Below are 14,874 nucleotides of genomic sequence, written 5' to 3' on the forward strand. Positions count from 1 at the left end.
ATGAGCCCTTTATATCTACACATGGAGCAGGTCCTCTTCCACGGAGCCCGCCATTTTACACCACCATGTTTCTACAGTAGCCCACAACGGACAAACCAAACACTGACTCCAGAGAGGGCCTTTCGTGTTTTTCACTAGTTTCGTGGCCATTGTAGGTTCTCCTACATACTTGGAAGGAGAGGTGAGGGGAGGTGTATTCATTTGGGTGCAATCTGCAACCTCACTGCTAGATGCCACTTAATCCTACATACTGGTCCTTTAAGTCCTCATACTTCTTATGAACAAAACTTATAACTTACTTACAAACTTTCATCTGTATCAACTCACAATCTTCATGAAGATATGAAGTGATACCATAGAGTTGATATGGTTGAAAGCTCAGAAAAAGCTTGAAAGTGGACCTTCTGTCGAGACAGACAAAACCGGGTGGTTCTAAGAGCTTACCAATTTTTTTTCATGTTTTTGCAACTAATACAAGTTAAAAATCATGGTTTAAACAAACTTTCACTGTTAGTTTGACTGTAGCCCCTGGTTGTCGAAGGTAAGCAAACCCAGTCCCCCACCTTGACCTAAGACTTACCTTTGCTACTGAAAGGAAACAATCAATTCTGGCATTCTTATGCAGAGGAGAGTCTCAAGATCTCTAATCTGGTGATATGACCAAGTTCCTGTTAAATTAATTAAGCAACTTGTGGGTCCATGTTACTTTTCTTAACTTGTAACAGATCAGAGTGAACAAAAAGTTTTCACCTCTGACTCAGACCAAAGAAAGAAAACGCAGGTGTGATCACTGTTGGAATGGCAGATGGCACATAGTTGAAAACCCACAGCTTTTGTTCTGACTGCTTTTCTGAAAGTGAAGGACTTGACAATGTGTGTGTGTTTTGGGTGAATATGGTACAAGATAATCACAGTGATTTGTTGGTAGACAGAAGCCACACATGTTAACGAGGTCTACATGTACGTTGAAGCATGGTGGGCTGTCTAATGAAAAGCAGACCAGTGTGTGTGTGTGTGTGTGTGTGTATGTGTATACTGAGCTGCATACCTCAGTGAGGAGGTGTGACACTATAATGCTTATTATTCTCCAATAAACACAAGGCACTTCCTGTTTCCAGGCTTCATACCTACAGGAAACTTTGAGGAGGAGCTTGTATCATGTGATGAGTTACACTAATGATTTGAAAAGATACACTTCCACTGTTTGATACAATACAATTCCTGATGAAAAATTATAAACTGTATCTTTGTGAAAAAGCTGGCTGTGCTTCCCCAATTATTCTTAGATGCTAAGTACATGTACAATTAACATTACCACCCAACATCCTTTACCTGATTTGGACTACAGGAACCTGGTCCCTTTGGTTCCTGGACTGTAGTTCCCTCCCAGAAAGTCCTTTTGCCCAACACTTTCTGATCGTTTTCAAACACACATCCTTACTTTATATGCAATATTATTGTGAATTGTTGAATATGTCTGTGCCCTGTATTGATACATTTGGATGACAATTGGTTTGACCTGTCTGAATATTAATCCAAAGTTTTTAAGCTTACAACTGTTTGTTTAAATGTCCCTGCATTAAGTCTGAAATGCTGCCCCTAGAGCACAGTTTAAAGTGCGTAGAGACACTGTCCCACTACATCTTACTTTGCACAAATAAATATTGCAATGGCTTTATCACAAAAGTAAACACACCTGATCAGGAGACATGTTTGTTTCCTGCCTGTGCTTTAGCCCCCAGAACGCCTTTGTGGAGTATTGGTCATAGTCAGAATTGCAGGTCACATGATGTACACTGACCCAAAAACCTTCTCCCATACACAGTAATAAGTAACAGCTGTAAAATGATAACACCAGTACTTTTGAATGACTCGAATTCTTATATCAGAATTGGATTAAGTCAAAGAGTCAAATGAGTGAATCAATCTTGATGTATGTGCCCTACAAGCATTTTTATCAGAGGAAATGTGTCACCATCTTAGATCACTGTATCCAGCTCTTAAAATCAGTTCTTGTGGTCCCATTCCACTCGCTCTGAGTGAGGTCGCCTAATGATGTCTTTAAAGCAACTGTTTGCATTCATTATTTTTGACATTATTTGTAATTGCCACTAGTGGTAACTGTGGCTGCTGTTCATAAAGGTTACATAGCATCACTTTAAAACTGCATATAGTCTGATAAACAGTTTGTAATGAGTAGGCTTCTTGGTGATTCATATGTTAATAAGGACCACATCCACCAGTGGAGAAATGTATACAATTTATGTCTGAGGCAGTTTGGTGCTGAAAGGACAAGATTGAAAGATGGAATTTGAGTAACTTAAAAAACTTATAGAATATATTATATATATTTACCAAGATGTTCTAAATATGCGTCAAGTAATGGATATTTTGACTTTTAAATGTCGTAAGAATGTCAGAGGGTTTTCTTGGGACATTTATGTCTGTATTTTTTTAACAAACCAGCCAATCACAAATCTTATCACCGAATGAAATGACACATTTAACCCAATCTGTTCTTATGGCTGTATGATATGTTATAGGTGGTCTTTGTAGCTCTATAGGAATATAAAAAAACAGTTTGAACTGTATGATCATAGCAAGACCAACTGAAAGGACAATCTGCTCTAAACCTGGTAAGATGCTAAATAGTGCTGCTAACACTGTAGTAGTTTCTCCTGTGGCCTGGCAGCAACAGGAGGAGGGGGAGTATGTGTGATCCCTCCCCAGGTAACCCTACCTGTCCCTGAGGAGGGAGCTCTCTTCCTCCCTTGCCCATGCACCACACACTAGCTCCTCCATTAGCCGCAGCAATAGTCCTCCAGCACCGCTCCTGCCATTTGTTGGCCCTTTTGTTGTGATACCTACTTAAAATATCAAAGCGGACAGAGCCTTCAATGAGACATCTGAAAACTGAGAAACACTGGTTTTATGTGTCAATGCAGCACAATCCAACACCCCCGCCCCCGTTTGGCATGTCATTCATACTCTCTCTCTTTCTCTCTCTCCATCTCTCTCACTCTCTGTTTGGCCCTAGCTCGCTTGCTCTGTGCAGGTATCCCAAGTTGCAAAAGGCAGGGAGTAAAGGAGTAAAGCAGGCTTAGGGTGGGACATGAATGGTTGACATGGTTGGGACCAGAACAATAAGTGAAGTCAGGAAATCAAAGGCTCTAAATACAGGGAACCAGGTCAAAGGCATTGCCATGTTACTAGTGTGTGTGTGCGTGTGTGCGTGTGTTAGGCCAATCATTGCTCTCACAGAGCAGCTATGTGCACCAGATCTTCCTGACTACTTCCTCTCTGTGTGATTAGGCTGACCAGACACAGTCTAAACTGCCCTGTGTGTAACTGCGTATGTGTGTATGTGTGTGTGTGTGATTAAGGGGGAGACTTTTTAAGGCCTGAGGCAATTCACAGTGCCAAGCCAGGCTGACATTAGTTTCAAAGTGCAACATGTGTGTGTGTGTGTGTGTGTGTGTGTGTGCGCCCCGTCACCTCAGCCTCCCCCTTCAGTCTCTTTCTTTCTTTGCCCTGTGTGAAACTCTTCCTCTGCTCTCCCACTGGGCCACAAAGAGAAACATTACAACACCATCACACACAACCGAGCACACAAACATACACACTCACCTAAGACTAATATATTTTTTTCAAAAAGTTGTTCACACACTCACTCATGGGCTACAAACGAGGGTTTTAATATCCGGTGCCCTGCACGTTCATTTATGAGTTGCAAAAAAACCCTTTATTTTCCACTTTTATTTTTTGTTTTAATTGATTTCAATGTTGTTTTTTGCTATGTGCCTATAGTATATTTATTGTATATCAAACATCTTGGACAGAAATTTTTCTTTCAGAATTAAAATACGTATATCTTATCTAAAATACATAGTGCTATGCAGTGGCTTTTAGTGATACAAGAAAGCTAACTTAAAGGGGTCTTAAAGGGGTAACTAATTTTACAACCATAAAGAGGCTGAAACTTTAAATCCCTATTATGGATCAAGTAAAAAAAAAAAACTGGATCCTACATTTCCAAAATGCAACTCGATAGCTTTTTTTGTTAGATTTTCTTTCAAACTTCACATCCCAGTATGGAACACAGGCTTTTTGTTAAAACTGTGTAGTCTTCAAGCTCAGGCTGAGATCTTGAATAGGTTCCTCTTCAGATGACAGACATAAACTACTCAAGAGATGTTTCTTGGTTAATACTTTCAGACTTGACAAAGCTCCTGCCGGAGCCACAGAAGTCATTATGCAGCTGTTCACACAGGAAGTGCAGTACTTCCTGTGACTACCTGTGACTAGTAAATTTGAAATATAAAATGGGTGGAGTGTCCCTTTAAACCAAGCAGCAGCCATCAGCTGAACTTTGATCAACTCGCAAAACTCTGACTTTGTTGAAAATAAATGGGGAAACCTTCCATTTCTCTTTTGTATCAGAAGTTTGAGTCTGGTTGGATTTCAGGTTTTCTGTGTGATTAAAGAGATATTTTAGAAAGGTCTCACCCTGTCACACTTGATTGTTGCATAAACCTACATCTAAGCTACAAAACATTCCTCTGGAAACCTGTTGGTGCTGTCAAAAACAAAACAAAACTTAAACTAAAATGTACAGGCTGATTGATGACCTCGGTATTGATGTATCCTGGAAGCTTATCGGCTAGCTACCATGCATATATTAAGCTATAAACTAGCATGGCTAGTTTGATCTGGAAAGGTTAACTTCATGTATGAAGAAGAACTGGATACTGGACTCAAAGATGGTGCCTGGTTATTCCTATGAAAGAAGCTCAGTGGTGCATGAAGCCAAAAAAACAACTTCCCGCAGTAAACAAATTACCTGGATGTTGCTCATGCTTCCTGATCATTGGGCCTATTAAGCGACTCTTCTAGACTTTCCAAATGTTACTGGACTGAATGTATCAAATATTGATAATAAAACAAGTCATTTCGTGGGGGTTGTGATGGTCAAAAAAATGTATTCACTGTTTTACAGCCGCTCCTTTTCCAATGATTGTTTTGTGTGAATGTTTTTTGGGCAGTTGTAATTACACAGTTTGGCCACTACGTCAGGTTGGCTTCACCCCTGGCACTGTTCCTGGGGGCTTCGTGAACTTATGGGAGACTCTTGATGGACTGCTACAACCTGCAAGGCAAGGATCATGTGACCAATGGAGACAGTCAAAGTCATCCGTAGGATAGTTTTTGTAGCCTTGCTAGCTTGTCTGCTTGTCCTGTAGAAGAAGGTTAACAGTGAAGAGTACATAACACGCCTGTCAAATTGTGACTGGAACAATGTTAAACCAATAATGGTGAGAGAAACTTAACACTTAACAGCTAACCTCCTCCCGAAATATGTCATGCAAACTTTATGTCTAGTTTATGTATGAAGAAGAGCTGGATACTGGACTCAAAGATGGTGCAAAGATGAAGAAAAAATGTATTGGAAAAATGTAAGGACAAAAAGTCCAAGATCCAATGAGAATAAATAGAATGTAAAAGGAACCTAATCTGACCTTGTCGACCTCTTAATACTAGCCAGAAAGCACAATAAAGTATCATGGATACAAATACCTAAATAGTAGACAAGGATAAATGTGTCTATATGAATCTTAATACAGAATCAAATGTACGAAAGAACCTCAAAAGACTATACAGACTATTTTACAGAAATAAATGATGAAGAAAACTGACTATAGAAAACAGCCTAGAGGCAGTTCTAGAGGATGTATCATATACCTTGACATTTGAGGAAACATCATTGCCACCTGAATGGAAGTGTCTTGCCAATGGAGATTTTTCGTCTATTTTCCATGTGTTACTTTTATGGGATCCTTTTGTATAATTATATGTTGTTGTCACTGATTGGACTTTGGGTCTCACCTGGTTGTCTATATTTGTATTGTCATTTATTTTGTTCTTTGCGCTGATGATGGCTTTACGCTGAAATGCGTTTGTTATCTGTCCACAATAAAAAAAACACAAGAAGATGGATTAGTGAGTGCCATTGTTTTGTTTTGTTCATTTATTCTTTATCACAACCGTGCACCTGATACGATCTCAAGATTTGGAGTAGTGCGCACCACTGCTTAGTACCAGTTCTTTATCTGATTTTAAAAAGAACAAGGATCCCATCAGTATAAGATACTTTCTGTATCATAGTAGTATTAACAGAATTTTCCCTCAAATTCATCAACATGTGGGTCTGTTGCCCAGCGAAAGGCTACATCCAGAAACAGAATCTGTTAATATTACATATCTAGAATCTTCGCTCTTTGGCTCTGCCTCCTAAATTTTAAGTCAACCAATGAGATAATTTCTTCTTCCAAGAAATGTTAATGAAACCATGAATCCAGTTTTCCCTTGAAATAGCCGGTCTTTCATTTAGTGTTTAACCAATCTTTAGATAAGTGTGTGAATAAACCTTTAATTACCACTGTGGGATTGAACATGAATCTATAGATCTCCATTTGATCTCCAGTTGATCTAAATTGATGAGGAACCAGCATCAAGGTATTCAGTCCTCTTGTTCACTGCTAATCCCTCTGTGTTATCCCGGCTTTGTTGCTGTGTGTGTGTGAGTGTGTGTGTGTGTGTAGGTGTGTGGTGTGTGTGTGTGTGTGTGTGTGTGTGTGCTTGGAACTGTCTGTCTGCTCGTCTGTGATGTGGTTGCTCCCGCTCTATTAGAATGTGTTTCTGATGTCTGCAACATGACCTTCCTCCTCGTCTGTGCACGGGTGGTGCTGTGTGTACAAGAGTGTCTTTTGTGTGTCTGTGTCTATTAGTGTGTGTGTGCGTGTGTGTCATTGGTTTATGTGAACGTGCATGTCCTTTTTGACTATTTCCGGTTCCATGTTAGACCACATCTGAGTCCTTTGACTTTAGAGTTGGAAAAGTTGCTGCCTCTTTGAAATAGATTTGAAAGGAATATGTCCTTTGGGTGCCACCAATATACTGTCTGATACAATAACCATGTCAATATGTGAGCAATTGTGGTGATATAAAAATCTTATAATATCACTCTCAAATAGTTGTTTGCCCAGAATGCTTTTTAGTTTTCATTAACAGCACTGTGACTCCAAAAACACAATTAAATCTACAAATAAAATGTCCAATAATATCCAATATTAATAATATTTTTCATAACAATAATTCTTCCAGATGTTTCAAAACCAGCATTGGCCTGATTCATCACAAATTTCAATTGGAAGTATGTTTGTACCTACACCATTTTTTTCTGTCAGTTAGGACTCTGGAGCACAGAAACTCTATTGTTGTTTTTCTCATTTGTTATTCATTTTTTAACTATAACCGCTACATTACTCATATCTTTTTACGACCCTATTTAAAACCCTAAACTGGAAGAACTACAACTGTGGTGCTGATTTGTATCAAGCTGCATAGTGTGGCTCTGGGGAATAGTAGTTTTTAAAAAGTATTAGTCTTTTTCCTAGAATTGGAAGTTACAGATACCGGATTGAAAGCACACTGATGAGTTTAAGGGGATGGAAAACACATTTGTGCAATCAGATTGTATTATGTAACTGTTAAATGGGTGAAAATTGATTTTAACCATATTTTACTCTATTTGACAGTGCTCCCAGTTGTTTACTATACTCACATGATAGCTGACGCCAAGAGCTCTCTATAACAGTTGGTCACATGTTTGTAGCTCCTTTTGTTGCTGAATTATGAGCCTTCAAACATGCACCAAGGTCAAGATTCAAAGGTCAGTTCAAAGACGGAGCCATGTAGAATCTTCATACTGTCATATGTTACTCTCCAGGTCAAGATCTTTTCAACGGTGTATTTGGTTTAGCTCTACAACAAAGTTTTAATTTTCTCATTTCATGGACACAAGCCATCCCAGGTCTAGTTTGAGAGAGCACTTTGAAGGACCAATATGTAAAATGAAGCTTTGTTTCGTTTGTTTGTTTTTTCTTTTTATTGGAAATACTGACCAAAATGAGTCACCTTCAGAGATTACAATTACTACAGGCTTGGAGGAAGGCCTGAAGTGCTTGGGTTAGGGTCAGGGCAGAAAAGACCGAGCCGTTCTCATTTCCATGTCGTCAAATATCGATGCATGCATAGGCTTCTATTTACACAACCCTGGAGATTTTTTTAATCTTTATGATTCTTGGTTTTTGTGATTTTATGTTAGCATGACATACAGTTGCCCATTCAATCAGCATCTGTTTTATTAGCCAATGCTAGCATACAAAGAATGTGTCTTGGTGTTTGCTCCCCAAAAATGCAACACAGAAGAATAAAAATGGACATAATATTAATAATGGAATAAACCAAGTAATATTAAGATTGAATTGAAATTTTAAAATCTATTTACAGAATAGTAAAGTGTATGAAATATATGAAGGTGACAAGAGCGACATATGTATGTGGTGGTGTCATATAAGATGTTGTGATTTTCCACTTCCAAGATGAACATCTTGTTACCATGGTGACAAATATCCTCTGACCAGTTCTCTTCAGGCCTGGGGCCAAGGTTATAACATAATGTTGATGTAGTGATGTGATATACGATTGGGAGTCTGCACAGGGCGTTTTATTTTGAAAATTGACTGGATGCTTTGTGCTGTTCCTGTGTCTAACTTCCTGCCTGGCTCAATCTGCTCTGTGCAGCTTGAAGCATCTTCCATCAAAAATAGACTAGGGGCGTATAGGCGGAGGGCTGCTTCTTGGCCACTTCTGAAATGCGCTGCAGCACATCTGGTGGGATCATAAGTATTGACTAGAGTGGCTGCGATCAGCTCCAGTGGCCATGTTGCAGCTGGAACTCGAAGCAGACGAGCCCATTGGAATCAAGCCATAAGCATTAACTGCTAAACATCAGTATGTTAGGATGTCATTGTCAGCATATGTTAGCATGCAGACATTAGCATTTAGCTCAAAGCACCACTGTGCCAAAATGTAGCTTCACAGAGCAGATAGCATGGCTGTAGACGCTTCTTCTTATTATGAAATATCTTTCATGAGCTACTATAGCGATTAAATACTGACTGCCAATACCTGACATATGTGGCCTTCTACCTGAATATAAAGAAATGGTTGATATGGTTGCATTCTGGGAAAATTCTTCCATTTTATTGTTATTTTACCAGGTTTTTGATGGATGTGGTGAAGAGTGAAACTTTTAGCCATGGAACAAGGTAATTTTGGGTGTGCTCACTTTCAGTTTCACTTCTAAATAAGTGGCTTAAATAAATGAGCTGCTTGTGTTACTGACCTATTGAACTCAACCTTCTGGTGTTTCAGCATCTCATCTTAGCACTGCAACTGGTGAGTGAAATATTATTATATCTAAAACAAATGATTTCACCCAGGTGAATATCAGCATCTGTGTGAAAAAGCAGAGATGAATGGGAAATGAGAGGCTGTGTGTGGTGATAGGTTTGGCTGAGGTCTTATCCCGGAGGTCTGCTCTTGCCACCAAGTGCACAGTGGGACAGTTCAGACTGCAGTCAGGGTGGTTTTGAAGGGTTTCAATTAGTGAAGCAGCAGGGAAGGCCTGTAACTTACATGACACTGCATCACCATCAAACACTTCTGATCTCGTGCTGCTCACATTGATGTTGCTTCCTTCCTCTAGTTTTTTCCGTCCGTTAGTTTTTTAACAGTTAGTGACTGTGACTAGTTAGTGACAGGGCAAAGGTTCATACATCACATGGTACTTTATTTTGATGTGATAGATGGTATTCGCTGTAAAAGATTAAACATGTGTCCAGACTATTGAAACAGGCCACAGCAGTGTCTATACATACCGCAAGACTCAAGTCTTGATGATGCTAACGTTTAGGACTAAAACAAAAAGTTTTTCTCTGTTAGCAGGTTATGTCATTATGAAAATATCTATTCTACAATATGTGTTTTTTTTTTTTTGCGATGTCCTATTCTGTCTGAACTTCAGTCCATATCAGTGCTAAGTCTACTGTTGGCCTGAAGACATGTACATCCACAACACATGCTGTCACCAGACAGTTCTTTTCCATGCTAACGATGATATTAACCTGGAGGGAAATAACACTTAGCAGCCCTTTACTAGCTTTCCACGTGTGAAACATGACCAGTTGTGTTTGTTGCAATGCATGACTGAGGTGGACGTACTGCCACTGGGATCAAACCTTGAATCTCTTCTGTATCCAAAGATTTCCATGAAATTTGGAGGAAGTTTGGCCACTTAGGCCTTACAGATACAACTTTCACCCAACTGAATGCACAACACATTTGATGAACCAGAGAATCTCCCTCATTTTAATTCCCTACTGTTCTCGGTTGCCAAAGTCTTGTAGGGATAACCTTTGAAAAATTGTCCCAATTCTTGAAAACACTGGCCAACTGCAACCAAATTTAGAAATCACATGAATGTGGCAATTCAAAGTCCTGCAAAATTTCAACATGTTCAATTTAATCCTTGCTTTGCCAAAAGATTGGTAAATAGGCTACTTCCAGCAAGTTCACAAAACTAAATAACTTTGGTAGAAAATGACTGAAATGTATATATAAAATTGCTGGATCAAGGGCCGTGCAACCTTTGAGAGAGCTTTAGCTCCGCCAATTGATTGTAAATACAGATGGCCGTCATGACAGCTCCCCAAAACTGAAGCCAAAACATCTCAACCATCTCACCTCCTGGTGGCTGACTGCAGTATAGGTCAAAAGTCCCGCCCCCTCCATGTTAGTGGATGGGACATGAGCCACACTAAAAAAAAATCAAAGTACACGTCAAATAAATTTTTCCCAAAGATGGTTTCTGTCATTTTAGGTAGTTCTTATCATGCTGATATTTGTCTAAGTACTCACTTTTCTGATAAATTTGTTTTTAATTAATTATTTGACGATGTAAAAAGGGGGTGTGACGTCATGATTGACCACCATGACCGCCACTCCCAAACCTCTATCAGCTGAGGGGGTGTGTCCCGTAGGCCATCATCCTGCTGCCTGTTTCTACTTCACACACTCTGGGTCCAAATAACATCACACAAGCAAGATGGCCGCTCCCGGAAAAGAGATATTTTGGCTTCACTTTTGCGTAGCGGCAGGAAGTGGAGACATGTCGTCCATATTATCATACCACACTGGTCCTGCTGCTAGTACGAGGAGGATAAAATGCCCTCAAATTGGGATGAGTATTTTCTAGTTAGAAAGTACATTATTAACGTTAATGTGTGATAATGATAACATTTAAAGCTGGCATAAATAATGTCATTCATTTTAGAGTTCTTTTAATCAGACAGTGGATATGTCCATGATGTATTGTTGGAGTTATCTGGTTAATTCAAATGCAGCACAGTCCAGAGCCACAGCAACAAATAAGTGCTTAAAAGATGGTCAGCTGATCACACAGCCCATCCACAAAGAAAACAAGCCCACCAGAGTTCACACTACAAATCAGATCTTAGGTTTCCTCCACCTGCCAAATCCCATTTTAATGTAATGCATGTAAATGATTATATTTCATTTCAATATCCTGAAACCTCTGACAATAGGGTGCTTATTGGTGAAACATCATCAAAATTTCTCATGTCACATAAAATCTGACTGCTCTCACCTGTAGTAGGATTAGTATTATCCTGTAGGTTAGGTTAAGACTTTTCTCTGAAATTTTCCACTTTAATTTTGAAATATTATGATTTTATTCAAGAAATCTCCAAATTTTTTGCTGTCTGCATTCTGACCATAATACTGTTGTACATACAACATCTCTGTTAAGGAAAAATCTGACTTTTCAGAGCTGCCTTTCAATCCTACAGGTGGTGAGTATGTTATACCCTGAAGATAGATTTTGGAATATTTGTACTCCTTTGATGCTCGATATCTCAGGTGCTGCTCGGTGTTTGTTCTTCCAAAATACCTCTGCTGAAGCTTTACCTCACCTCACATGCTCCATGTGTTCTATGCTTAGATACTGTATGTGTGTGTGTGTGTGTGTGTGTTTTAGTGGGTGTGGTAGCTTGTTTGAAGTTCTTGCTTGTTGTGTCTGTGTGTGGTGAGACAGACTGACGGACAGACAGACAGGGATGGACGGATAGACTGCGACAGGCCAAACAACAGGTGTGTCTTTTGAACGTAACCCGCCGCCATACGAATGCCCTCCTTACCGTTAGCCCTGCTGATTCTTGTTTTCATCAGCAGAAGAAAAGACTGCTCCTCCTCCTTGTCGCTGACTGTCTTTCATCTGTGGGAGAGACAGACAACCCTTCTCTCTGTGCCTTTATGTCTCTCTACTGTCTCTCTTCATTGATGCTCTTGTTTCTTTACTTAGTTATGACTAGGTCTGTACTGTGCATCAGTTTGCCTTAGAATGCCCTTTTACTAAACATCAGGTATCAGCCAATCACAGCCCTCCACCTTCAGGATGATATGATGTTTTACCTGCCCACAAGAGGTCAATATGTTTTTATCACGTGTGTACATGTGTGTAAAGCCCATGTCACACTTTAAAAGACAAGGTTTTGATTATTTCAGTTAACTCATAATTTGTCAAATTACATAACATATATGTGATATGATGATATAATTATTAATTATAATAATATAACTGTAAAATGTTATCATTTTAATTTACACTCTATCAGATTAGATTCCATCCATTTTATGGATGCAAGCTGTGAAGTTGTGAGGTGAACAAAATATTAGAAACACCTTTTTATATAATACAGCCCACTGCAACATTATCACTACAAAGTACAATCTCAAAAATGTCCATATAACCAAGTAAACACATACAACTAAACATAAGTAATGAGTATTTATTTTAGTTTAATTTGCATTCTATCACATTTGTTTTTTTCACTCCCTTTTTACTAACTGCAAGTATTAGACATTAAAGCCGACAATACGGCAGAAAAAACAACATAATTCTTTCTAGTGGCTTTTCTTTCTTCATTATATCCCTGTGTAACCAAAATTCTGATCATACAATGCATTAACTAGTTATCAGAAATCATCGTTACGTTGTTTTAGTCAACTGTTGGGTCAGTGTTAAAACAATGTTGAAAGATACTTCCACAGACACAGTAGAGGGAGGGAGACAGAGAGATAGATGTGGGGGAAATGACAGGTTCCCCCAACCCACATTTGGCCGAGCAGCTAACTGGACTGGGCTGATCACCACAGTACAGCCCTCTGTGTGTGTGTGTGTGTGTGTGTGTGTGTGTGTGTGTGTGTGTGTGTGTGTGTGCATGTTTTTGTTGCAAGACCCAAATTGTATAGCGGTTCACTGGGAAAGCTCCCGGCACTCCAGATGGCCAGTCGCTTTTGAGTCTGCTGGTATGGCTTGTATGAGGTCACTCTCTTGACCAATGATCTGTGCAGGTTTCAGCTGTTGACTGGCAGCACTGTCAGTGTTTAGAATAACTATTATCATATTATAATAACTAATTTTTCTAACAAAGAAACCCTAAAGGCATTTTAATAGGCTTTAATAGGTAATAATATTAAAAATAATATTAAAATGAGGCTATTTCTCATTTTGCAGAGGAACCCTTGGTCATACTATGCAGATCTACAATTATAGTATTGTTCAAGCATTTATCTGAAGGTTAATACAACTGCATGTAGTGTTTCCAAATTCCAATTTACAGAGGTTAGACCACAGTTAAAATCAGCCAATTAGAATGGACTGCTGAATTGTAAGATATATGTAGCTTCCATAACTGCACCATATACAACAAGGTATAAACTGATTTTATGTTTCAATATGACATACAATATAACAAAACACAAATATGAGCTTCAAAAGGAAAATGATTATGTACCTTTTTGGACTCCTCTGTATACTGATGGGTTTTTTTGTTTTGTTTTGTTTGTTTGTTTTCTGTTAAATACTGTATATATCACAGAGAAATAACCAGGTCAGTGTTCTTGTGAAGTAGATCCAAAGATTTGACATTTTTGGAGGATCTTATGTGAAAATATGAAAGAATATTTAACTACATGTTTTACATATTTTTGTCAATATTTCATTTGACAGAAGCCAGTTTTACAAATTCCTCTGATATGATCCATTGTTGATGTTGCATGTGATATACGTGAAAATATTTTTCTGTTCAAAAAGTTCTCTTATATACAAAGTCACACATAAAAAAGTGTTAATTCCAATAAGTTAATGAGATAAATGTCAAAATTTAATGTGATACGTATTATATATATATATATGTATATATCTGTTAGTGAGTGCTGACTCATTTCACAGGAAAGAAAACTAAAATGGTATGTAAGTATCTGAAAATATAAGTGATTTTTATTAATATAATTGGTTATTAGCAAACGATGATCAGTAACTGGAGGACATAATTTGCCCTCCCTTTATCCACCACTGCTTCACTGCCTCCTCGCTGACTGAGAGAACTGGGTTGGAACTGTAGGAGCAAAGCTACTGTGCCACCTAGCTTCAGAAAATGCTGCTGTTTTTCAGGCCACACAGACTTTACAGTTCAACAGCGTGTTTCCACTGTAGCTGTTCACTGGAGAGAATAAAGAGTTGTGCTATTTCTGCCTGCTGTGTGCTTTTGAACGTTTCCATGTTTTATTGTCTTTCTCTGGGTGGGATTCCTCCTGTCTGACAGCACACAGAGCACAATAAATAATTGGAGTGGACAACATTTTAGGTCAACAAGAACTAGTCTGGGAATAACGGGTTTGAACTTAGAACCACTATGACAAGGTTTTTTGTTTCTTAATTTATTTTTTTAATTCTATTTGATTTCACTGTTTAGCTTTTAAGGTGTCTTTTTTCAGGAAAACTAATCCATTACTAATGACATATGATTTATGATTACTCTGGAGCAAAATATATTTTTCAGTTACTTTCTGAAAGTACATGCAGACACATTATTTTATTTTGTTGTTTTG

The 14,874-nt window shown here is 38.6% G+C and overlaps 1 long non-coding RNA gene across 1 annotated transcript; it reads left to right on the top strand.

Annotated features, from left to right (window-relative positions):
• The first annotated feature begins 10,943 nt into the window (after positions 1–10,943).
• On the top strand, positions 10,944–14,515 carry LOC122988042. Its single transcript, XR_006404685.1, has 2 exons — positions 10,944–12,072; positions 12,154–14,515. It is a non-coding gene; the product is annotated as an uncharacterized LOC122988042 (long non-coding RNA).
• The last annotated feature ends 359 nt before the right edge of the window (positions 14,516–14,874 follow it).

This window comes from Thunnus albacares, chromosome 1 (assembly GCF_914725855.1).
Source record: "Thunnus albacares chromosome 1, fThuAlb1.1, whole genome shotgun sequence".
Classification (NCBI taxonomy): Eukaryota; Metazoa; Chordata; class Actinopteri; order Scombriformes; family Scombridae; genus Thunnus; species Thunnus albacares.